The following is a 25,065-nucleotide window of genomic DNA, read 5'->3' on the forward strand; positions in this document are numbered from 1 at the left end:
CTGTCAAGTTACATCTCCAGACCCATTGGCAGGAAAAATATGCAACAGATTATACAATAAAGTCAGGCATTGTTAAGAATAATAGCATTCATTTAGCCTATTATTTTTTAATACTGTGCTTTCTTAAGGTGAAATTAGTGTAGGGACTTCCCTGGTGGTCCAGTGGCTAAGACTCCATGCTTCCGAAGCAGGGGCCCTGGGTTCAATCCCTGGTCAGGAAACTAGATTCCTCATGCAGCAACCAAGAGCTTGCTTGCTGCAACTAAAGGTCCCACGTGCCGCAATGAAGATCAAAGATCCCACATGCTGCAGGTAAGACCCTGCACATCCAAATGAATGAATACATAGATAAAGAAACAAAACAACACAACATTGTAAATCAAGTGTACTCCAGTATAATATAAAATCAATGAGAATAAATCTGTCTTTATGAGATCAATCCCGTCAACGTCTCCAGTTTACAGACGGTGCTGCGCTCTGCTTAGTCGCTCAGTGACTTTGCGGCCCCTTGGACTGCAGCTCGCCAGGCTCCTCTTGAGATACATGCTGTTGTTATCCTTATTTTATAGGTGAGCAAACTGAAGCTCTGAGAGACTAGGAGACATGTCCAAGTTTTCAGAGTTGGAAAACGGTGAAGGTGGGTTTCCAGCTCATAGGAGGCTGCCCAGGTTCCAGACCACTCCCCACACTATTAATGCTAGAGCAGCCCAGAGTTCTCAAAGGACCTGGCACTCCGTTTAAACTGCGATGACAAACCATTCACCCTACAGTGCCAGCTCTTCCCTTAACAGAAACCTGCTCAGACTGCCTTCCATTCTGACACTAAAGGGAGAGTTATGTATTAGGAACCGGTATTCTCAAATTGGGTGACTTGTTGCCTCTGGGGGAACTTTGACCATGTTGGGAGACATTTGTTTATAGTCACCACCAGAGGTGAGGATGGTGGGGATGGGTGCCACTGCCAACTAGAAGGTAAAAGTCAGTAATGCTAAAGTCCTTCAAACCACAGTACAATCTTCCCACAATAAAAATTTATGTGTTAATATCCTTGCTGTCGAGAAACCCTGGTATAGAGGGAAAAGAATAGTAACCTACAGAAAGTACTTATAGTTTAAGTACATATACACACCCGACAACACTTACTGGTGTCTGCAATTCTAACCTTGATTCTCAACCCAAATATGTAATTTTTTTAAGCTTATGCAGCAAAAACATCCGGACAACCTACTCTCTGTGAGATGCCCATAGGCACTTTTCATGCAGGGAAAAATAATACGAAGCTGATTCTGCTGTAAAGTATGGCAACTAAGATCACAAGAGCTAGTGTCAAACAGTCCCAGATTAGAAACCAGGTTCCAGCCTTCCAAGTTGTACGACCTTCTTTCAGAGATACATCTTCTCTAACCCTCACTGGCTTCACCTGAGGATTGACAAAAATAAAAGTTTTCTCTTTTATAAATTATTAGGGAGTTGAAATAAAATAGTGCATTTAAGGTGCTTAGCAGATCTTGGCATTTGGTCATCTCTCCATGGGGCTGCAAAGAGTCAGACACAACTGAGCAACTAACACACACACACACACACACACACAGAGTAAGTGGCAGTTATCAAAAACAAAGTGGGTCTAGAAGGCCAAAGCTGCTTTCTCAAGTTCACTCAGCTCATAAGGACCATGATTCCACATACAACACGAACACCTGCTTAGTGAGTGTGAGTGCAATACCCTCATGCTCATCTTCCATGGTAGATTTTTGCATTCCTTTCTTCCAGGACCTTTGTATCTGGGCTGTAACTCAGGGCACAGACTTGCCTTGCTATTTCCACTGCACAGCTGGATGATTCTCCTCATTTGGCTAGATACCGTCTTTCCCAGGGCACTGCAGTTGGAATCACGGCTGCCTTTCATTTGTAAATTTGGCCTTTCTGGTTCTTGAGCCAGCCTGACTAAGGCAGATGGCTTACTAGCCTCAGGTCTACCATAGTGAGTACTGGGGACTGAATCCTGCAGCCTTGAACATCCACCTGGTATCTGGCACTTAGGACATCCTCCCCAAACCTGTGTGCACAATATTTTTTTCTGATTTTCCCCTGCTGTCTTAGTTCCATTTGAATGTATGGAGTGGTCTGCCTCAGTCTCCCTATCTGGCAGTCTAATTCAATGATGCTTTAAATTGCTATTCTGCCTCAGCACATTCAGTTATTATCCCAACATTCTGCTACCCACTGGTAGAGGGTTAAGACTTCTGCCTCCCAGCTCCTGAGCATCCTTTTATAGATCAATTGATCCCTCTAACATAGAGATCTTACCTCTTGTCTCTCCAGAGTACTCGCGTCAAGACCTCATTATGCTACCTTATCCACTGAGTTATTCTTATTATATTTTTCTACAAGAATTTAATCAACCCTGAATATTCATTGTAAGGACTGATGGTGAAGCTGAAGTTCCAATACTTGGGACTCCTGATGCAAAGAGCTGACTTATTGGAAAAGACTCTGATGCTGGGAAAGACTGAAGGCAGGAGGAGAAGGGGAAGACAGAGGATGAGATGGTTAGATGGTATCACTGACTCAATGGACATGAGTTTGAGCAAATGCCAGGAGATGGGGAAGGACAGGGAAGCCTGACATGCTGCAGTCCATGGGTCACAAAGAGTTGGACACAACTGAACGACTGAACAACAGCAACAAGAATTTAAAATTTAAGGTGTGCCAAGCACCTTGTGAGGTACTTTATAATCATTCGGACTTCTAATCTGTAGAGCAGCTCTGAGACACATTACCTCATTAAACAGAAGAAACATATAAGTAGCTAAGGTCACATGGTTTGTAAGAGGCAAAATAAGGATCTGACAGAGTCCTGTTTATTTTCCGAAACCATACTTATCACATTGAAGCTAAGAGATGCTATCTTGGGCTACAAAGCTTCTTGTTCCAGACTTGTTGAGGGGATCTGTTTCAATAATTGGGTTAATGTACCTACTGCCTCTTCAACTTGGTCCTTCTCACTTCTCTCCTCTGCCAGTCTCTGAGGTATCATTTTAGACATCCTATCAGAGACCGTTGAACTACGCCATACTCCAAATGTAAATGCACTATCTAAGTTCCCTACACACTCCCTCTGTCTCCATTAACTGCACAATTTTCCATCTATCCTTTCTGTGACTATAATCAGGACTTCTCTGATTTATATTGGCCCGTTACAACCCATGACCTTGAGCTGGAAGACTTTGTAATCATCATCATAATCACTAGCGGCAACAGCAACATCATCACTGTCATTACCACCGCCATTACCATCATCATCACCACCACCCTCATCATCTTTGTCACTTTCATCATCATCATTATCATTGTCACCTGGCTTCTATAATGCTCAAGAAATTAAATGACTAATGATGACCAGCTCACAAAGTTCTGTTTGGTTGAAAATGTAAGGCATGGACATATGAAAGGATAAGTAAGAATAAGAACAAGACCCCTAAGTCCACCAGTATATATTACAAATGCTTGGGAAAGGGTTAAGTTGGAGCTGTGGTGGGAGAAAAATCAGGAGGGACTGTGAGTGAAAGGAAGAGATAATGAATATGGGTGCGGTTGACCTAGATGTGCAATATCATCTAAAATAGCATAAAGAGGACACAGCAGGAGGCACAGTTGTGTGAATAAATATTAGAGGGAAAGGGATTCAAAAGATTTGCAGTCTTTCGCAGGACAATCATTTCGGCTAAAGCCAGATATCTACTGTGGATTAACAATGAGGAACAGTATATGAAGTTTGGGACTGAGAGAAGGATAAGCCTTTGTCTGGAAGTTCTCTCCCTAGTCCTGAATGAACATATGACTTAGAGTGAGTAGTGTATACGATTAAATGAAAAAGGTGGTCAAAAATGAGCAAAAGCATCTTTGTGTAATACTTGGTCTTGCTAAACATTTTAATATTTATCTTCATCTGATAATGTGAGCAATCACCTTATAATAAATAATGTTGACTTCCTTATGAGCTAGGTATCATTTTAGGAATGAGAAACTGAGAAATCAGAAATATTAAGGTATTTACTGAGGGTTGTCCACCTAGGAAGGAAAAGAGCAGAACTTGAATCTGGGTCTGCTGGCTTCAGTTAGGAGTACTCAAGAAACCAATATTACATTTCAGGATAAGATGTGAGAAAGGCAAAGTCAAAATTGATTTCAAGAAAATCAGACAGTGGTCTTTCCTAATTGAAAAGTATGTGGGAAGATGTATGTAGAATACCTGGGCTTTGAAATACTAAAATCACAAAGTGCAGGGCTTCCTGCTGACTTGATTGTCCCAGCCTCCCTCACCCATTTTGACAAGATTAGTTATAATAACCTCTATCGCCAGGACTATTAAAAGAATCAGGAAAATATCTATATTACAGTTTGTTATTAAAAAAGAAAATACATATGGCTCTGTGCTTTAAAACAAATTATTGCTGTCTTGGGAATATTTTGATTGGATCAAATTATTTGGTGTCTACTCCATGATCACATTTTTCTCCCCCTATAAAATAGAAACAAAAAGGAAGAACACTCAGCCAATGTATTTCAATAACAAAGTAGCCACACAGATTCCCCGTGGTGCTGGTAAGCAGCAGAGAAGCAATCAGAAGGAAGGGGAAAAGTTCAGCAGGAACTAGTTTGAAAAATAGCAGATACAGTCTGACAAACGCCAGTCTGCTACCACCCTGCCATGAGTGGCCATTTCCCCTCAGAGTGACACTTTTCAATTATGAGATGGTAGCTGAGAGCATCCTGGGCGTATCTGCAGCTGGCTGCTATTTCCTTGCCCAATTTTTTACAAACACCAAGAAAATGAACCCTTGTTTCTATAGACACTCTTTCCCAAATAGTAATAACAAAAGGGCAGGAGACGATATATGCATGTGTATGTGTAGCATAATCGGAGTGTATTATGTATTAAAGTGGTCAGTGAAGCTTTTCTAGGGGCAAAACCCCCGATCTGATTTTGGGGGGTTGATTAAGGTTAATGTTAACATTAAGACGAAATGAAAAACAGTTCAGAGGGAGGAAAATGAATGCCCATTACTTGAAAGCTTCAAGAAGCACCGCACATTCAGGAACACTAAATAAGCAATTTAGTGTGACTAGGTCAGAGTGTGCAAGTAGGGGATAAAGAACAGGGTTGGGAGAGAACTGTGTAGAGATAAGTAGACCATCATTGATCATAGCTATTGATAAAGGCTATGTAAAAATCAAGCAATTTAGTGCTTAGAACAACCATTTGCTTCTAGTAAGTGAATATACGTTAAATTAAATTTTGTTAACTCTGTAAATCTTATACCAGACTCATGCTAAAAATTCTGTTATGAATATGGGCTTTTAGGGCTTCCCAGGTAGCGCTAGTGGTAAAGAACCTGCCTGCCAGTGCAGGATACGTAAAGTGATAATGGGTTCGATCCCTCGATCAGGAAGATCCCCTGGAGGAGGGCATGGCAACCCACTCCAGTATTCTTGCCTGGAGAATCCCCTGGACAGAGGAGCCTGGCGGGCTGCAGTTATAGGATCACCAACAGTTGGACAAAACTGAAGCAACTTAACACACACACATGGGGATTTAAGGTATGTTCCCTGGCTTCCCTGGTGGCTCAGAGGTTAAAGTGTCTGCCTGCAATGCGGGAGACCCGGGTTTGATTCCTGGGTGGGGAAGATCCCCTGGAGAAGGAAATGACAACCCACTCCAGTTTTCTTGCCTGGAGAATCCCATGGACGGAGGAGCCTGGTGGCCTACAGTCCACGGGGTCACAAAGAGTTGGACGCGACTGAGCAACTTCACTTTCACTTTCCCTGACTTCAAGAAGTTTATCACCTACTTAGAGAAAGAAAAAGGGGGGGAAATGTGCATCCATAAAACATAAAGCTAGAGAACCTGAATTAATGTCAAAAAATCAAACAATGTTGGGGTAAAATCTGCTTGCTGTAGGATAGATGGTGATGAGGGTTTAGTCACTAAGTTGTATCTGACTCTTGAGACCCCATGGACTGTAGTCCACCAGCTTCCTCTGTCCATAGGATTTCTCAGGTAAGAATACTCGAGTGGGTTGCCATTTCCTTCTTCAGGGGATCTTCCAGACCCAGGGATCAAATATGCATCTCTTGTATTACAGGTGGTCTCCTGAATCACAACCTGATTCTTTACCACTGAGCCACCAGGGAAACCCCATTGGAGGAGAGGAAGACCCCTAACAGATTGAGTCTGCTTGCATGACATCTTAGAAAATATAGAGACCAAGAATAAGTGAGAGTCAGAGAAGAGTTTAGAGCTATGGGGGATGACAAGCAGTGATGACATGGGTCCAGTGTAAGTCTTCCAAATGAAACAAATTTGAGAGATTTGCCTAGTCAGTTGGTGGGTGACTCTTTGAGTGAGAATACTGAGTATAAAGTAGAAGAGAATGCATTTACTTTGGAAGAAAATCCTTAAATCTGAGTTTCCTATCTGTCACTTATTATGGGTATTGGAAGTAAGTCAACTCCCTTTCTTTGGAACAGATACATGCTGCTTTATCTGACAAGCAACCCTCCCCTCCTGGTAGGGTTGTTTTTGTCTCCTGTTCAAACTGTATGTCTGCACAGAACCTGTTATACCCTAAAAATCTTCATTCAACCTTTCCACTATTGGCCATATTTATTGGTAAGAGAGATGAGTACCTGATCCAAGCTGGGCTACCCAGAGTCCTCTCCAGGGAATTTATATTCAAATTGCATTAAGAAAGGGCAGTTTGTCTTCCTTTTGTGATGTGAATTGCAAGATATAAAACGAGAAAGCTGTCAGCACCTATGTTTTTACAATATTGAAGTAGATGTTCTGCAATGACAGAAAATAAATACACAGCAAGAAGCAGAAACAAGAAGTATATAGAGAGAGTCCTAATGGCAGTGAAGTCAAGTTGTGCTGATTCTGAAACTTGAATTCATATATTTCTTCCTTGTGGTTTATGTGTCCGTACTTTTCTTTGGATCTGAGATCCAAAGAAATCTGAAATCCAAAGGATCCTTCCAGTAAATCCTCCATTTCACCAAAGTTAGCACAAGCTGAACTCCTGCCTCTCACAAGCAAAAGAATTCCAATTAATGCATTTCTAAAGCAACTTCCTAGGAAGACATAGCATATTCTTCCTGAGAAAAAACAGCAATCCCTCATCTAAATAGGCTTTTAAAAACTGAATGAGTGTACATGAGAGCATCTTGCTAAATACAAGTAATTTGTTGCTGTTGTGATTATTATTGGAAGATAAAAGTAGATAGCTTGGCCTGACTAGAGTATGGTATTTCTGGTAGAGAAGAAGATCAAAGAGTTAGAGGTAAGGTTAAGTTAACTACTGAATGTTATTTTGCTGGAGGACCCAGGAACTTGTATTAGGTTTTTAAACTAACAACTTCTTTCCATAATAATCCCAAAGTATAGATATTTATGTGTGTATGCATATGTATAAGTATGTACAGAAAGTGGGAAGTTGATCAACAATGTAATTGCCTCAATAATTAGTGATCCTCCATGCAGAACTCTTGAAATCAGCAATAGCGTATCACTTATCTTCAAGTTCAAATATTGTCTCCCTCTCTCCAAGTAAATATTTTTTCCACCACTGGAAATCACCCAAAGAGCAGAACAAGTTACAGTGAGTTTAACAGCATGGAAAATAGTAACAAAACAGCAAATACTTGGATCTTGGCCCCAGAAAGGCAAAAGTCAAGCTTCATGATCCAGAGTCCAAGATCTATCCCCATAATGTCACTCCTCTTTCCTACGAAGAGGGGGAAAGGAGGGACCCTCTGGTCCAGTCACTGTAGCGTCCTCCTGCTAAGTTTTCTCACCCATTTTCTATCTTCTCCCAGCTGGCCATACATCTGTTTACTCTTAAGTCTCAGCTTTCTCCTTTTATACCATAAGAATAAGATCTGCTAGCCCTCTTAATCTTAGAAAGTTGAGATAAATATTCACTCATTAAGGTAAAGCACATAGTAGGTACTTAGTAAATGTAAATTTATCTTCTACATAGCATGACTCTAAGAGATGGTTTAATACTTACTAAGTTGACATCTTCCTTATTGTTTTTATTCCATTTTAGGTCACCAAAAATAGAGTTGGGTATAAGGCTTTTAGTTTCCCCTCTACTATCCCATTGACCTATAATATTTGCAACAATAAACAACAAATAACTCCATATCTTTGTCAAGTTCAGTGCTCTGGACTGAGTCAGGGAATATTTTGTAACCAACAGACATAGTTCAGCCTATAATTATGATTATTATTAGCTGTAATAATAGATCATAATAGCATCTGCTAACAGCAACAACAGAACTCTTCCTAGGCCTCATTAATCTGGACCTCACTAATTTGCAATGTGTACTTATTTGACAACTATTAGAACAAAGTTCTGCCCAATGTGATCTGAGAGTAATTTTTAATGCAATTCGAAAAATATTTGGTTAAAGCCTGAGTGTCTCACACTGAGCTAGACTCTGATACAGAAATTAAAGATACTTCAGGCTACAAATTCAGGCTTACTGAGATTTAAATCTTCTAACTGTTATGTTCACATTCATGTGACCTTGGCTAAATTTCATATTTTTTCATTTATAAAAGGGATATACTAATGAGTTGTTAAAAATAATGCTTTTAAAGTGTGTAATACAAGCATGTAACTAGCATTTAATGCATCATAGTTATTATTTTTATTATTCTTGTCAATGATGATGATGACAAATAAGTCAGGAGGGATATATTTAATACAGATACAGATGGAAATAATTGCAGTATCATAGAGTAAAATGTAAACTGCTGTAGTAGAAATATTTACATAGTGTTGTAGGATCATAAATGAGTTTCCAATTAATTTTATCTAAAAGAGGCAGGAGAGGATTTGCTATCTGCTCAGAGTCTTGGAGAAGGAGTTTCTTTCTGGGGGTTTGAGGAGACAAAGTGATTAAAGTCATAATAAAGAACACTCATTATTCTTGAAAATATAACAATCTGGTGTCATTAAGACAAGGATTATCATAAATATAAAATTCTAAAAATAGGTAAAAGGAAGAGTGTATGGAATACATTAACAAAGTAAATATCCTTTTCCCCCCAGTGTCAAAGCATTTAAGATGCTTTTAAAAACCCTAATAGAATCATTTAAAAATGCTGTGAACTGTGATAATCATACATCCTGTCTATTTACTAAAATTTACTTTATTCCCTGGAAGCACTGCTAGGAATGAATTTATGCTATTGTCTCCATGTGAAATAAAACAAATATATTTATTTGAAAAGACTCATCAGTCTAGATGTCATATTGCTTTTTTTTAAAAATAGAGACTAGGGATAAATTGTCACCATGTTAACTGAAAAAGAAAAGAGCACCCCTTGTAACTCCTGCTTTGTTTCTATACTATTTTAACATTCTTAACACTTTTATCAAGGTATAATTGACAAATAAAATTGTAAGGTATTTAAAGTGTACAACATGATGTTTTGATATACATTGTAAAAAAAAATTGTAAAAAGAATTCCCCCCATCAAGTTAATTAGCACATGGGTCACTTCACACAATTACTTCTTTCTCCCTTTTTTGAGGTGGGGGTGAGAACATTTAAGTTCTACTCTCTTAGCAAATTTCGGTTACAATTCAGTATGAGCAACTACAGTCAGCATATTATACATTAGACACGCAGGCCTTATTCAGCTTACAAATGAAAATGTAGATGTTTTATTTCTTTAGAGTAATTTTCTCCTATTAGTCTGGGTTAGTGAGATCTGCCTATTGATATCATTAGAGGGGAAAAATGATGAATTACCTTGAATAAGTTATTTAACTTCTTTTTAGCTCAGTTTTCTTGGCTTTCAAATGGAGACCATGGTATACAGAGATAAACGGGAGCTGGTCTTAATTCTTTTTTGATGTGATCACATACTTTTATATGATTTCTTTCTCTTTTTTTGTCAGTTAATTAATATTATTTATTTTTTCATTTTTATTTATTTTTATTGGAGTGTAATTGCTTTATACTGCTGTTACTTTCTGCTGTACAAGAAAGTGAACCAGCTATATGTATACATACATCCCTTCCCTGCTGAGCCTCTCTCCCACCACTACCTCCCCATCCCACCCTACATGATTTCTTTGAGAGAAAATTCTCCATCAAATTCCTTCTTAGATCCCTAGGGATTAATATATGGTTCGTGGTTCATGAACATCATTTGAAATAAATGGAAGTAGCTCATATGAATGTGGGATAATATTATGTTTAAAAACATCATCAAGATGGCCTCCTTGCTAGAAAATTGAAAAAAAAAAAAATCCTACAAATAACCATAAAGAACAAAGAAATATTAGGAGGGATCCAGTATTTTCTGTCAGCATAAAATCTGTGTTTATTAGGTAGTAACTGGCCATTTCCTTTCACAATGTCTTCAAGAATGACTCAGTTCCCAAGGTACCCAAGTGTTCTATGGCCTGCAGTTCCAAAGAAGATTGAAGAATTATCTCTGAACTGCTACTAATATGTGTATTTTTTTGAAAGTCTCTCAGTCATGTCCAACTCTTTGCAACCCCACTGACTAAACAGTCCATGGAATTCTCCAGGCCAGAATACTAGAGTGGGTAGCTGTTCCCTTCTCCAGGGGAACTTCCCAACCCAGGGATTGAACCCAGGTGTCCCTCATTGCAGGCAGATTCCTTACCAGCTGAGCCATAAGGGAAGCCCAAGAATACTGGAGTGGATAGCCTACCCCTTCTCCAGCGGTTCTTCCTGGCCCAGGAATCAAACCAGGGTCTCCTGCATTGCAGGCAGATTCTTTACCAACTGAGCTATCAAGGAAGTATAGTCAAAATCAACTATTTAATACTCTCTGACTCTATAGAGTCATGGTATTAATAACTGTCTCAAACATGGGAACTCAAAGTCAAGCCTCTTTCAAGATTGTATTCAAAGAAAATGCCAAACACCACGACAAAACAATGCCACGCTCACACCTTGAATGAGAAAACACTAGATGGGAAATATGAAGAAAACACCATTACTGAGTATGTGCTGTGTTCCCAGAACACTTATGCCATCACAGTATCATGATCAGCCTAGGAGAAAGCACCATTGCCCATCTCGAAGATGACAAAATAAGGTGAAGAGGCGTCAAAGAATTGGTTTAGTCTTACACACAGTATCTGGCAAAGCTAATGTTTAAATCATGATTTTCTTACTTCAAAAGTCTGTTTTCTTTTTTTTTCTTTTTAATCTTAAACAGCTTTACCAAAGCATTCTTGTTGTAACTTAAAATTTACATGAAAGGAGTTGCTGGATAAAACAAATTTTGAAAACTGAGTTCATTCCAGTTGTGTGAGTGTTGAAGTTGCTCAGTTGTATCAGACTCTTTGTGACCCTGTGGACTGTAGCCTGCCAGTCTTCTCTGTCCATGGGATTCTCCAGGCAAGAATACTGGAGTGAGGAGCCAGCCTCTTCTTCGGGGGTTTTCCCAACCAAGGGACTGAACCCAGGTCTCCTACTTGCAGGCAGGTTCTTTACCATTTGAGCTATGAGGGAAGCCCTCATTCCAGGTACACAGACTTAATTGTGATCATCTGCATTGATTCCAAGATGGGATATAGAATATATAACGTATTTTTCAACAGTGCCCTCTTTCGTATGTTTTAAAATCCTTATAGAGATTGAAACCACTTATGTTCATTTATTCTTACATTCAAAAATATTTACTAAATATATGGCTATTGTATGATATACATGTAAGGATAAAAGTGTGGGTAAGAGTCATAACATAAGCACTTGCTGTTGTTCAGTTGCCCAGTTGTGTCCAACTCTTTGCAACACCATGGACTGCAGCTTGCCAGGCTTCCCTGTCCTTCACCATCTCCTGGAGTTTGCTCACACTCATGTCCATTGAGTTGGTGATGCCATCCAATCAACTCATCCTCTGTGGATCCCTCTCCTCCCACCTTGAATCATTCCCAGCATCAGAGTCTTTTCTAATGAGTCAGCTCTTCACATCAGGTGGCTAAAGTATTGGAGCTTCATCTTCAGCATGAGCCCCTCCAATGAATATTCAGGGTTTATTTCCTTTAGGATTGACTGGTTTGACCTCCTTGCAGTCCAAGGGACTCTCAAGAGTCTTCTCCAACACCATAGTTCAAAAGCATCAATTCTTCAGCACTCAGCCTTCTTTATGGTCCAACTCTCACATCCATACATGACTACTGAAAAAACCATAGCTTTGACTAGATGGACCTTTGTTGGCAAAGTAATGTCTCTGCTTTTTAATATGCTGTCTAGGTTGGTCATAGCTTTTCTTCCAAAGAGCAAGCATCTTTTAAGTTCATGGCTGCAGTCACCATCTGTGGTGATTTTGGAGCCCAAGAAAATAAAGTCTTTCACTGTTTCCATGGTTTTCCCATCCATTTGCTATTAAGTGATGGGACTGGATGCTGTGATCTTAGTTTTTTGAGCATTGAGTTGTAAGCCAGCTTTTTCACTCTCCTTTTTCACCTTCATCGAGAAGCTCTTAAGTTCCTCTTAGCTTTCTGCCATAAAGGAGATGTCATTTACGTATCTGAGGTTATTGATATTTCTCCTGGAAATCTTGATTCCAGCAAGTGCTTCATCCAGTTCATGATGTGCTCTGCATATAAGTTAAATAAGCCAGGTAACAATATACAGACTTGATGTACTCCTTCCCCAATTTGAAACCAGTCTGTTGTTCCATGTCCAGTTCTTATTATTGCTTCTTGACCTGCATACAAGTTTCTCAGGAGGCAGTAAGGTAGTCTGGTATTTCCATCTCTTTAAGAATTTTCCAGTTTGTTGTGATCCACACAATCAAAGGCTTTAACATAGCCAATAAAACAGAAGTAGAAGTTTTTCTGGAATTATCTTGTTTTTTGTATGATCCAGGAGATGTTGGCAATTTGATCTCTGGTTCTCCTGCCTTTTTTAAATCCAACTTGAACATATGGAAGTTCTCAGTTCAAGTATTATTGAAGCCTAGCTTGGAGAATTTTGGGTATTACTTTGCTAGCGTTTGAGATGAGTGCGATTGTGTAGTAGTTTAAACATTCTTTGGCATTGCTTTTTTTGGGATGTGCCAGTCCTGTGGCCACTGTTTTCCAAATTTCCTGACATATTGAGTGCAGCACTTTAACAGCATCATCTTTTAGGGTTTGAAATAGCTCAGCTGGAATTCCATCACCTCCCCTAGCTTCACTTATAGCGATGCTTCCCAAGGCCCACTTGATTTTGCACTCCAGGATGTCTGACTCTAGGTGAATTATCACACCATCATGGTTATCTGGGTCATGTAGATCTTTTTTGTATAGTTCTTCTGTATATTCTTGCCACTTCTTCTTAATATCTTCTGCTTCTGTTAGGTCTATACCATTTCTGTCCTTTATTGTGCCCATATTTGCATGAAATATTCCCTCGGTATCTCCAATTTTCTTGAAGAGGTCTCTAGTCTTTCCCATTCTAGTATTTTCCTCTATTTCTTTGCATTGATCACTTTGGAAGCCTTTTTTATCTCTCTTTGCTATTCTTTGGAACTCTGTATTCAGATTGGTGTATCTTTCCTTTTCTCATTTTCCTTTTACTTGAGTTAGTCAATAAATGGTAAAAGTTCACAATTTGCCAGGTAGTGTCAAGACAGTGTTTAGTCTACTATGAGTCTAAACCCAAACAGTATATGTGGAAAACAATTAAACAAACAATTATTGTTATGTACAATGTTCACTATTCATTCATTCAGTGAATACTATCTTAGCATTTACTCTGTATCAGGCAATGAACTAGACCATCAGTATACATCCGTCAGTAAGTCAGTCCTTGCCCTCAGGGAGCTTACATTTTGGTTGATAGAAAACAATTACAAAATGTATGCTCTAAAGGAGATTGAAAGCAGAAAGGGACGAGAAAGAGTAGGAAAACAGGGGAGATTGGTCATAAAGACAGAGATGAGGAGGTGACAATTAAATTTAGTCCTAAGTGATGAGAAGTACCTAGCCATTCCCAATACTAGTTGTGAAAGCCAGGAAATAGACAGTGTCCAGTTTATATAATATTTTGAGAAATTTGATAAGTAATTAGGACTGTGTTCAATGGGAAACCACTTAGATTTTTTTTTAATATTGCAGTATAGTTGATTTACAATGTTGTGTTCATTTCAGCAAATTGATTCAGTTTTACATGTATTGAGTTGGCCTAAAATTTCATTTGGATTTTTCCACAAGATGTTACAGAAAAACCAGAATAAACTTTTTGACCAACCCTATATATAAAGTGCCCCTGAAACATTAAGTAGGAATGTGGGAGGAAGGAGTCTAGGGTAGGGGGTAGGATAGGAAGGGAGATGAACAATGAGGTTGGTACACTAGATAGGAGTCAAATCAGTTAGAGACTTGTAAAACATGCTACCAAGTTTGGATTTTATCATAATGGAAGTGATAAGATATGCAAGTTTAATAGCAGGGAACAGCAGGATTCCTCTAAACTTTAAGAGAATCACTCCAAATGTTTTATGAAAAAAATCAATTAAATTGAACACAATAATAAGACTGTGGGCAGTCTTATTATTTGAAATGTATTCAAAACAGTGCACTTTAGGAAACACTGACCCCTCTTTAAGAGAGAACAAAATGTAGGATAAAGCTTAGCCTAACGGGGTATTAACATAATTTTCATGGAAAGATAGCTCTGGTATCAATATTAAGGAAAGGATAAAGGGTGAAATTCGTTGGTGAAAGGTAGAATATGAATTGTGAATGGCTATGACTCTTCTCCCCCATTTTGTAGATTAGAATGGTCTGTTTGGATTGCCTTTACGGGATAATAGGATTGACTCCAGGAATTTACTAGGACTCTCAGCTCTCAATGGCTTCAGTTATCCTTCTCCATTATGAACATTTCAAAAATTTCACCTTCTTTTTCCTTCTTGGAAAGAAGAGAAAGGTAATACTTCTACCACTTACATCTCACATTATAGTTGTTTGGGGTGATTTTCTAAAAGAAGTTAAGATAGTATGACAAGTTAGCAATGTTTCTTCTAGATAAGCTGTGTCTAAAATCTCTGTCATATGGCTGATTCTGGCCTTAATTCCTCCAGTATGTCAAGACATGTTCTGAAATATACATATTTTACATGAGGTCATTTGATTTCAATTTGGATATTTCTCATGAAAATATAAAATCTCGTTTTCTCCTTCCTCATCCAAAGATAATTAACCTAAGTTACTTTAACAAACTACTAAGCTCATTTCCAACAACATCAGCCCTATTTTGTGTCTCCAACAGACCTACAGAATAAAAGGGAGGCCTTATGAGAGTATGATGAAAAATTTAGCAACCCCTCCTCCTCAGTAAGGAGGGATGAGAATGTTGGTGAGCCAGAGGCAGAAACTGTGAGTACATTTAATGGTGACATACCATTTTTAGACCCAATTATGTAAATTTATCCTGGAATACTGTGTGAGGATGAGGTGATCATTTTCCCCACTACCACCCACCCACATACACACCCTGGGATTTATAGCAATTATGTCAATTGTCCTATTTATGGTACTTGACACGTTTAATGTAAGAAGAGGACAATGCACCCTATTACCTCGTATTACAATGCAGCATGGTGATGAATGGTATAATAGTGATGATAATTAAAATGTGTTGCGCATACTTAAACATGAGATTCAAGGTTTGAAGAAGTGCCTATTATCACAGCCCCTTTTCCCTGTCTCGTCTTCTAAAGAAAGACTCAATATCTTCCTTTACTAGTCTGCAATTACTTACATGGATCAAAAAAACACTCAGATTATTTGGAGTTGACTCCGCTTTGTGCAGTTCTTTCTTTCTCTTTGCTACCCTGTGAGGGACCTCTGAGTGCCCTAAAAATCTCCATCTTTAGCTCTTGCTGCTGACAGTTTTTCAAGCAGAGGTCCCTGAATTCTAGAATCTTCAAAAGTTATTAGATTTAAATTGTCATAGAAACACTAGGGAATGATGTTAAGGTTCTGACTGTCAATTTTCTTTCTTCTTACTTTAATATATCTGTTCTTGTTCTGTGACCATGGTCTCTAAAATGTAAATGAGCTGCCCTGAGTGTCCATAGAAGCTAGAATGGACTGGATGACTTTGGTAAATCACTCAAGCTATCTAAAAACCTTCACCACCTTCTCTACAAAAAGAAAAATAAAATAAAAGGAGGTTGAGCTTATACACAACATCATGACAAAGGCAAAAATATTAAGAAGTCAATCTGTATCAATATTACAGATATGTTATTACATAAATGCTAGATGAAAGCGTAAGAAAAAGATTCATATCAGCATGGCATTTGAGAGTAAACAAAAGCTTTTTAACAAAAAGTAATTTCTTTATAACTTTCCAACAGTGTCATATATAAAATTTTATGTATTTTCTAAGAGACAAAACTGGTGAAAATTGACTAAACCCAAAGTCACAGTGCCATTAAATGACTCATTTGCTATTGGGAAGGAGTATTTCTAAGTTTGAACGAAGGAGGTAGCCACAAATTTCTATTTCTCTTCTGTGCAAAAGAGATGAAGAAATAGGACTACTGGAAGAGAGAAGAAAGTAGAATTACAAGTGGTACCATAGTGCGATCACCACACGCGGTCAGGCTTAGAGTCACCCTCCTGCTGTCCGGCATCCTGTCATTAGAGATGGTTCGGCTCTCCCGAACTCTCCTGCATGACTTTGTCTATGTTTCCTGTCCTCCTCAAGCCCTCAACTCTCTATGCCCATGTTCAGTCTCAACCAATGCTTTTACATCCTATTTCACGGAGGAAGTGACAGCAGTTAGGAAGGAATTTCCATAAGCTCCCACCTCCCTGTCAACCATGTGTCTGTATTCTCTGGTCCCCCATTTAAATAATGATTTAAACCTTAGCGTTCTTCTCCCTGTGTTTCCTTCACTATGTTCTTCTGTCCAAATCCAATTCCTCCAACTGTCTAGTAGAAACCATCCTCTCTCACCCACTCAAAGACATTGTGGCAGCTCTCATTCCTTCCTTTGCTTTAATGTCATTCAGTCTTTTCTCTCTTATTCTTATCACCACACAAACATGCTTAGTTAGAATAAAGAAGAAAAAAAAATCTCCTGATTCATGATGCCTTTCCATCTTTTGCTCTATTTCTCTGGTTCCCTTTATTACAAAATTCCATAAAAGTCTTATCTAACACCCCGTTTCCTATCCCTACTTCTCATTATCTTTTGTCATATTCCAGTTGACTCATGACCACTGAAATTGCTCTTATTAAGGTCATCAATGATATCCCCATTGTGAAATTCAACAGTCAGTTCTTGTGGAGGGGATTCTTTTATGTTTTGTTCAGTACTGTATTCCGAGCTGCTAGACTAAGTCCCCGTATATGAACAGTGCTCAGCAGACACCCAGTGAATGAAAAAGTGTACATAAGGCAGACCTGGGCTTCAGTCCAGAGTTCCCCACCTTCTCATTGTATGCCATTGTGGGTCCCTTAATCCTCTCTGAGCCTACATCTGATTATCTTTACAATAGGAACAATAATCATGACCTCTCAGGGATGTTGTAAAGAGGAAATGAAATAATGTATGTACATACATTAGTGACAAACAGAAAATGCTTTGTTGTTGCAGGTCTGTTTCAAATAGTGCAGTGTCTATTATTTGCAGCAAGGGTGATTAATAAAAAAGGAATTTTCTGAGGATGTTTCAAATCTTTAGAAGTTTGCATTGAGGGCAAAACACATTTTATAGTAGTGTTGATTTGTTTGTGATTAGAATTTCCTGAGGCTGGGACCTCTCAAACATAACTATTGAGCATGCTAAGTAGGTAAGTGTCTCTAAGGTAAGGCAATGGGAAGTTTGCTGCATCATTATCTTGTGTGATTGCTAAATCTAAAAGAAATAAAACACATTGCCCATTAAGACTTCCTAAGGGTGCAATGTGGAAGAGAAGTAATTCATTCCAAACGGGTGATGGCTGCTAACTGAGGGCTCCCTCTTTAACAGCCTGGAAAGGGTATTGTGTCAGCAATCCATGTCATAGTGGATCTCAGTGAGGTTCCCTGGTCTTTAATTAGTGGAACTGATGGCCTTTCAGAGGTCAACTGGTGTAACAAAGACCTTTGACTGGTGATCTTATCATTTCTTTAAAGGCAGCATCAATAAATAAATAAATAAATAAATAAAGGCAGCATCAAATATCAATGCTCAGCTTTGATTTACATCTTTCTTACCAATATTTTCATGCTGATTATTTCATAATGATACTAATGGGACTGATCTGTTTATTTAAATGATGGCTGCTGTCATTTTTTAGGACTATTCATGCCCAGAAGCGAAACTTATAGATAAAGAACTGGAATACTGAATCTTGAAGGATGTGGGAAGCTTGGGGACCATCTTTTCTCTTCCCACTTTTGACCCTGTCTGGGAGGGATGTCAAGGCAAGGGAAAGGCAAAGACATGGGAAGTCTCTCCTTTATGAAAAACAGGTTGATAGGGACTTCTTTGGTGGTACAGTGGATAGGAATCCACCTGCCAAGCAGCAGACATGGGTTCAACCCCTCATCTGGGAAGATTCCATATGCTAACCAGCAACTAAGCCCATAAGCTGTAACTACTGAATCCATGTGCTACAGACACTGAAGTCCAAACACCTGGAGGCCGTGCTCCACGATGAGAAGCCCGTGAACCGCAACTAGAGAGTAGCCCCCACTCACCACAGCTAGAGAAAAGGTCGTGTAGCAACGAAGCCCCAGCACAACAACAAATACAAATAAGTCGATAATATTTTAAAAACAGATTGATAACAAAGCAATTCTTGTTTCATCAGCTTCTTTTTACATTTATTTTTTTTTTCTTTTCCTCACACAAACATGTTTGCATACACACATACATGTACACTCAGGGCACAAATGTATTCATAGTGGATCCATATTTTCTGCATGTACTTTTTTATCTGCTTATAAATGTAAATGCACACACAGGCATATACACGCATATACACCAGCTAAAATACATATGCTATACCCGTTCAACGAGATGAATATCTTCACATACAGCAGGTAAAGCACATCTATTCCCAACTGAGCACATTTAAGGATACCCATGAAACATCCGTAAACTCATACAAAAATATACACAACTCACATATGCTGCCTACATCTACCTAAACATATGTGCACATATACAGATATACATATATGCTGAAAAATACCAATTTAGTCACTAGATCTTTATTTTTCATAGGATAAGTACTTTGAAGTAGGTAGATATTTTATTTATTTATTTTCCTTTCTGAGCACTGATGGATTTGGAGCATGCAGCTGCGGCCGAATATTTTTTTTAATATGTAGTTATATTTCCAGCATATTACCTTGCAAAAGGGCTTCCCTGGTGGCTCAGATGGTAAAAAATCTGCCTCCAGTACGGGAGACCTGAGTTCGATCCCTGGGTTGGGGAGATTCCCTGGAGGAGGGCATGGCAACCCACTCCAGCTTTCTGGCCTGGAGAAATCTATGGACTATTCCATGGGGTCGCAGAGTTGGAGCGACTTTCATGCATACCTTGCATAAAGTAAATAATCAATAAATATTTGATGAATGAGAGAGTGAATGGATGGGTGAAGAAGTGAATGAATATGAGCAGGAGAGAGTGAATTACTTTGCATAATAGAGGGCAGAATCCGGCCGCACCACGGGCAATGTGGGAGAGAGGACCGAATGCAAGTGTTGGCCATATTCCCATGGAGCTGTTAAAAGAATAAACCCCTTTTAACTGTGGGGCCCACAACCATTGGTCATTTCCCCTTTATGATATCGTATTTAACAATGTCACCAGCCCCAATCTTTCCATTTATATTGCTTTGTAGGGAGGAAAACAGGAAGATACTTAAGGAATTCCCTTGACCCCTATGTCCAAATATATCATTATTCTATTTTTCTGAAACAAACTACCCCTTAACTTAGTGATTTGAAACAAGTGATTTATTATTTTTCATAGTTCATGGTTTGGCTGGAATGGTTTCACCCGGTTTACTCATGAGTCACATTCTGCTGGGCCAGAAGGCCCAAGAGGACCCTGCTTTTGTGCCCGACGGCTGATATAAGTTCTCAGCAAGCACCCCTTGGTCATCTTTCCTGTGGTCTCTCACTCTCCAGGATACTAGTCTAGCTTCTTTGTGTGGTGACCTGAGAAAATTTCTAAGAACTAAAACACAGCCACTGAAGCTGTCTTGATCAAGTCCTAAGCTCTAAAATCTGCACAGTTATTCATCCGTCATTGTATATTAGTCAAAGCAAGTCACAAGGCCAACCCAGATTCAAAAGGCGGGGAGAAAGTCTCCATCATCTGGAGAGAGAATCTCTAAGGATTTTTGGCTATCTCAAACCTATGCATGAAAAATTTCCTTATAACTATACTTTCTGCCACTGGGAATTCCTAAACCTCCTCATGTGAGTTCCCATTCATCCTCAAGATGTGCACTTGTTCCAAGGCCAATTAATAGAAGTGGGACACTGAGGTCCACAAACACTGTCTCAGCCTTTTAAGAGAAGATGAAAGTTTGACTGATTCTTTTTGCCTTGGTAGGGATCTGACAGCCAAGGAATCAGGTAGGTATGCCTATTGTAGAAGAGGTTATTTGTCACCAGGACATGTGTCCATTAGAAACTGGATCAAAGCCATGGATTCATTTGTCATAATTCCCAAAGGAGCCTTCATGAGTAATGAGTTCTGGGCTCTAGAGGCTAAGGTCGTTGTGATTAAAATGTATCCTTGACAGAGAAAAAAACCACTGGGTAAGTATACGTGTTTTACTACATATTGAAGTTACTCCATAAGAAAAATATAAAAATTACTTTAACTCACGTTAGAGGCTCTTTTACATATTCGTATGTTTTTACATTTTTGTAATCAGGGCACATATTTATTATTTTATGCTCTCATTCTCCTAATTAGCATAACTAATTTCCCTTAATATTATGTATAAACATATATCTTCCTCTTTTGAACTTCCCCTGTGAATATGTAAGATTCTTGCAAGGTATTCACAATATTCCAGTTTGCATTATTATTGCTATTTATATATGTCTCACTTCCCCTGATTCATCATTGCCATCATTACCATCATCATCGCTATTCAGGGCATTCACTGAACAACCACTATTAACCTTGCACCATACACTTTATAGATGCTACCTCCAATGCTCACAAAACTCTACTGTCCCTGTATAACTAATGAAAGAGAAATTAAGTCTCAGAGAAGTTTACTAGCTTCCTCAAAATTCTGTTGCAGGTAGGCAATGGAAGAGATTTACTTCTATAGCTTATGCTATGATTATAAGCAAATGATGAGAAATCAAAAGATAGGATTCAAGTCAAAATAATTTTCAAATATCCCATTATAGCTAGCAGGGTCCATGCATGTAAGACACACTAATACATAATTTTAGATGAATATACAATTTTATATAATATGTCCATATATGGAATGGTCATTAGGAGTTTACCAACACAGCATGTAATTATACTTTGTCACAATATGATAAATAAAGTGACAGACTTTAGTTTCTTGTGCTCCAACATTTCTGTGGATGGTGATTTCAGCCATGAAATTAAAATATGCCTGCTCCTTGGAAGAAAAGCTATGACAAACCTAGGCAGCATATTAAAAAGCAGAGACATCACTTTGCTAACAAAGGTCCATATAGTCAAAGCTATGGTTTTTCCAGTAGTCACGTATGAATGTGAGATTTGGACCATAAAGAAGGGTAGATCCGAAGAATTGATACTTTCAAACCGAGGTGCTGGAGAAGACTCCTGAGAGTCCCTGGAACAGCCAGGAGATCAAACCCATCAAACATAAAGGAAATCAATCCTGATTTTTCATTGGAAGGACTGATGCTGAAAATGAAGCTCCAATACTTTGGCCACCTGACGTGAAGAGCTGACTCATTGGAAAAATCCCTGATGCTGGGAAAGATTGAGGGCAGGAGGAGAAGGCGGGGACAGAAGATGAGATGGTTGGATGGCATCACCGACTCAATGGACATAAGTTTGAGCACACTCCAGGAGATGGTGAAGGACAGGCAAGCCTGTCATGCTGCAGTCCATTGAGTCACAAAAAGTTGGACACGACTGGGCGACTAATCAACAACAATATGATATCACATAAAGTAGTGTAATCATTTCATTATAGCCTACTTTGCTTGACCATGCCCCTAATGCTGAAAATATCTGCTGACGCCATAGGATAGCCATTATGACTATACAGGCATCAGTTCAAAGACAGGAGAGCAGAGTAACTAAGAGTCAATGAATCTTATTGACTTTAGAAGAGTCAGTTATCCATCCAGGCCTTTTCATTTTTAGTGATAAGTCAGAGCTAATGGAAGTATCATTATCTCGGGGTTGTCACAAATGTTGACAAGAATTCAATCTTACGATGGAGTTTAGTCGCTAAGTCATGTCTGACTCTTTGCAGCTCCATGCTGACAGTAGCCTGCCAGACTCCTCTGCCTATGAGATTTTCCAGGCAAGAATACTAGAGTGGGTTGCCATTTCCTTCTTCAGGTGACCTTTCCCACCCAGGGATCAAACCTGGGTCTCCTGCATTGCAGGCAGATTCTTTAACAACTGAGCCACGAGAGAAGCCAGTAAATACTATCAAACATTCAATGGATAGTCAGCCAGACTTTGTCTGGCAGCAAACAAAAGATAGTATCTGAAGACAGGGATCTTATCTTTGGGTGGGAGACACATGATCAGTCCAGTTCAGTTGCTCAGGTATCTTGATTCTAGCTTGTGCTTGATCCAGCCCAGCATTTTGCATGATGTCCTCAGCATATAAGTTAAATAAGCAGGGTAACAGTATACAGTCTGACGTACTCCTTTCCCAATTTGAAACCAGTCCATTGTTCCATTTCTGGTTCTAATGGCTGCCTCTTGACCTGCATACAGATGCCTCAGGAGGCAGGTAAGGTGTTCTGGTTTTCCCATCTCTTTAAGAATTTTCTACGGTTTCTTGTGATCCACACTGTCAAAGGCTTTGGCATAGTCAATAAAGCTGAAGTAGATGTTTTTCTGGAACTCTCTTGCTTTTTCTATGATCCAGGAGATGTTGGCTATTTGATCTCTGCTTCCTCTGCCTTTTCTAAAGTCCAGCTTGAATATCTGGAAGTTCTCGGTTCACACACTGTTGAAGCCTGGCTTGGAGAATTTTGAGCATTATTTTGCTAGCATGTGAGATGAGTAAAATTGTGCGGTAGTTTGAACATCTTTGGTATTGTCTTTCTTTGGAATTGGAATGAAAATTGACCTTTTCCAGTCTTATGGCCACGGCTGAGTTTCCAAGTTTGCAGTCACATGGAGTGCAGCACTTTAACAGCATCATCTCTTAGGATATGAAATTTCTCAGCTGGAATTCCATCACCTCCGCTAGCTTTGTTCATAGTGTTGTTCCCAAGGCCCACTTGATTTCGCACTCCAGGATGTCTGGCTCTAGGTGAGTGATCATACCATCATGTTTATCTGAGTCATTAATATCTTTTATGTATAGTTCTTTTGTGTATTTTTGCCACCTCTTCTTAATATCTTCTGATTCTGTTAGGTCCATACCATTTCTGTCCTTTACTGTGCCCATCTTTTGATATCTCTAATTTCCTTGAGGAGATTTATAGTCTTTCCCATTCTATTGTTTTCCTCTAATTTCTTTGCATTGATCATTTAGGAAGGCTTCCTTTTCACCCTTGCTATTATTTGGAATTCTGCATTTAGATGGGTATATCTTCTCTTTTCTCCTTTGCCTTTTGCTTCAAGAAGCGAAAGGCAAGGCACATGATAAAAGCATAAAATAAATGTGTATACAATACCCAGCCAACATAAGTCTTTGAAAGCAAACTTTTATATTCGCCATTTCAGATCATCTCAAACTCTACTCAGCCTTTAGATTTTAGTTAATGTAACTTCCCCCAAGGAAGGTCATTTTAAAGCCTCAGACTGGTCAAATTCCTTTAGACTTACATTCTTTGAAAACATATATTCATTTTATATTATTTTATCTACTTGTGTGATTATTTCATTCATTTTTCTTCTTCTCCTAGTTTGTAAATAAGAATCCATAACTATCATATTGTATCTCTAGCATCTAACTACACAGTGCCTAGCAGAAAAATGATACACTAATAAGCATTCATTGACTAAATGAACTTGATGGATAATAGAAATGAACAAGGTCAGTTTTTATTATGAAAGAAAACTTCCTAATTTCTTTTCTTAGAGTTCTTCTACTTCATGACATCATTAAATACATTTCTGGATACTCTCAAATCCCCTTCATGCAATCCCTGTAATGAAGCAAAATTAAAGAGTATCAGAGTAGCAAAATAGGATCTAGATTATTTTTAATCAGCACCAAAAAGAACTTGAATACATCCAAAGAGAATTTCATCATCATTTGTTTTATTTAATTAAAAACCTACAGACAGAGATTAGCTCTCTGCTGTCTTGAGAAGGAATTCTTTAACACAGTAATGATTTATGATTTAATAGACAATGTTTAACCTACTTTTGTCCAGCATCTGAAGACACTTATCATACAATTGGCCATTCATGTTAATGAAAAAATATATCCTTTACAATAGTCATGTTCACACTTGAATTTAGATGGCAGATGATATATATCAGTCCTAGGGAAAAGAAATAGATATTGAGCAACTGGGAAGAGAGAAGACTTTTTAATTAATTTTATGATAAGAATAAATGAATTCGGCTTCAAATTCCCAACAGTGGACATTTATATATGTTAATATATATAGTGGAAGAAAGTGAAAAAGTGTTAGTCACCCAGTTGAGTCTGACTCTATGCGACCCCATGGACAGTAGCCCGCCAGGCTCCTCCGTCCATGGAATTCTCCAGGCAAGAATACTGGAGTGGGTACCCATCCCCTTCTCCAAGGGGTCTTCCTGACCCAGCGACTGAACTCTGGTCTTCTGCATTGCAGGCAGATTCTTTACAGTCTGAACAACCAGGGAAA

This window comes from Dama dama, chromosome 16, assembly GCF_033118175.1.
Source record: "Dama dama isolate Ldn47 chromosome 16, ASM3311817v1, whole genome shotgun sequence".
Taxonomy (NCBI): domain Eukaryota; kingdom Metazoa; phylum Chordata; class Mammalia; order Artiodactyla; family Cervidae; genus Dama; species Dama dama.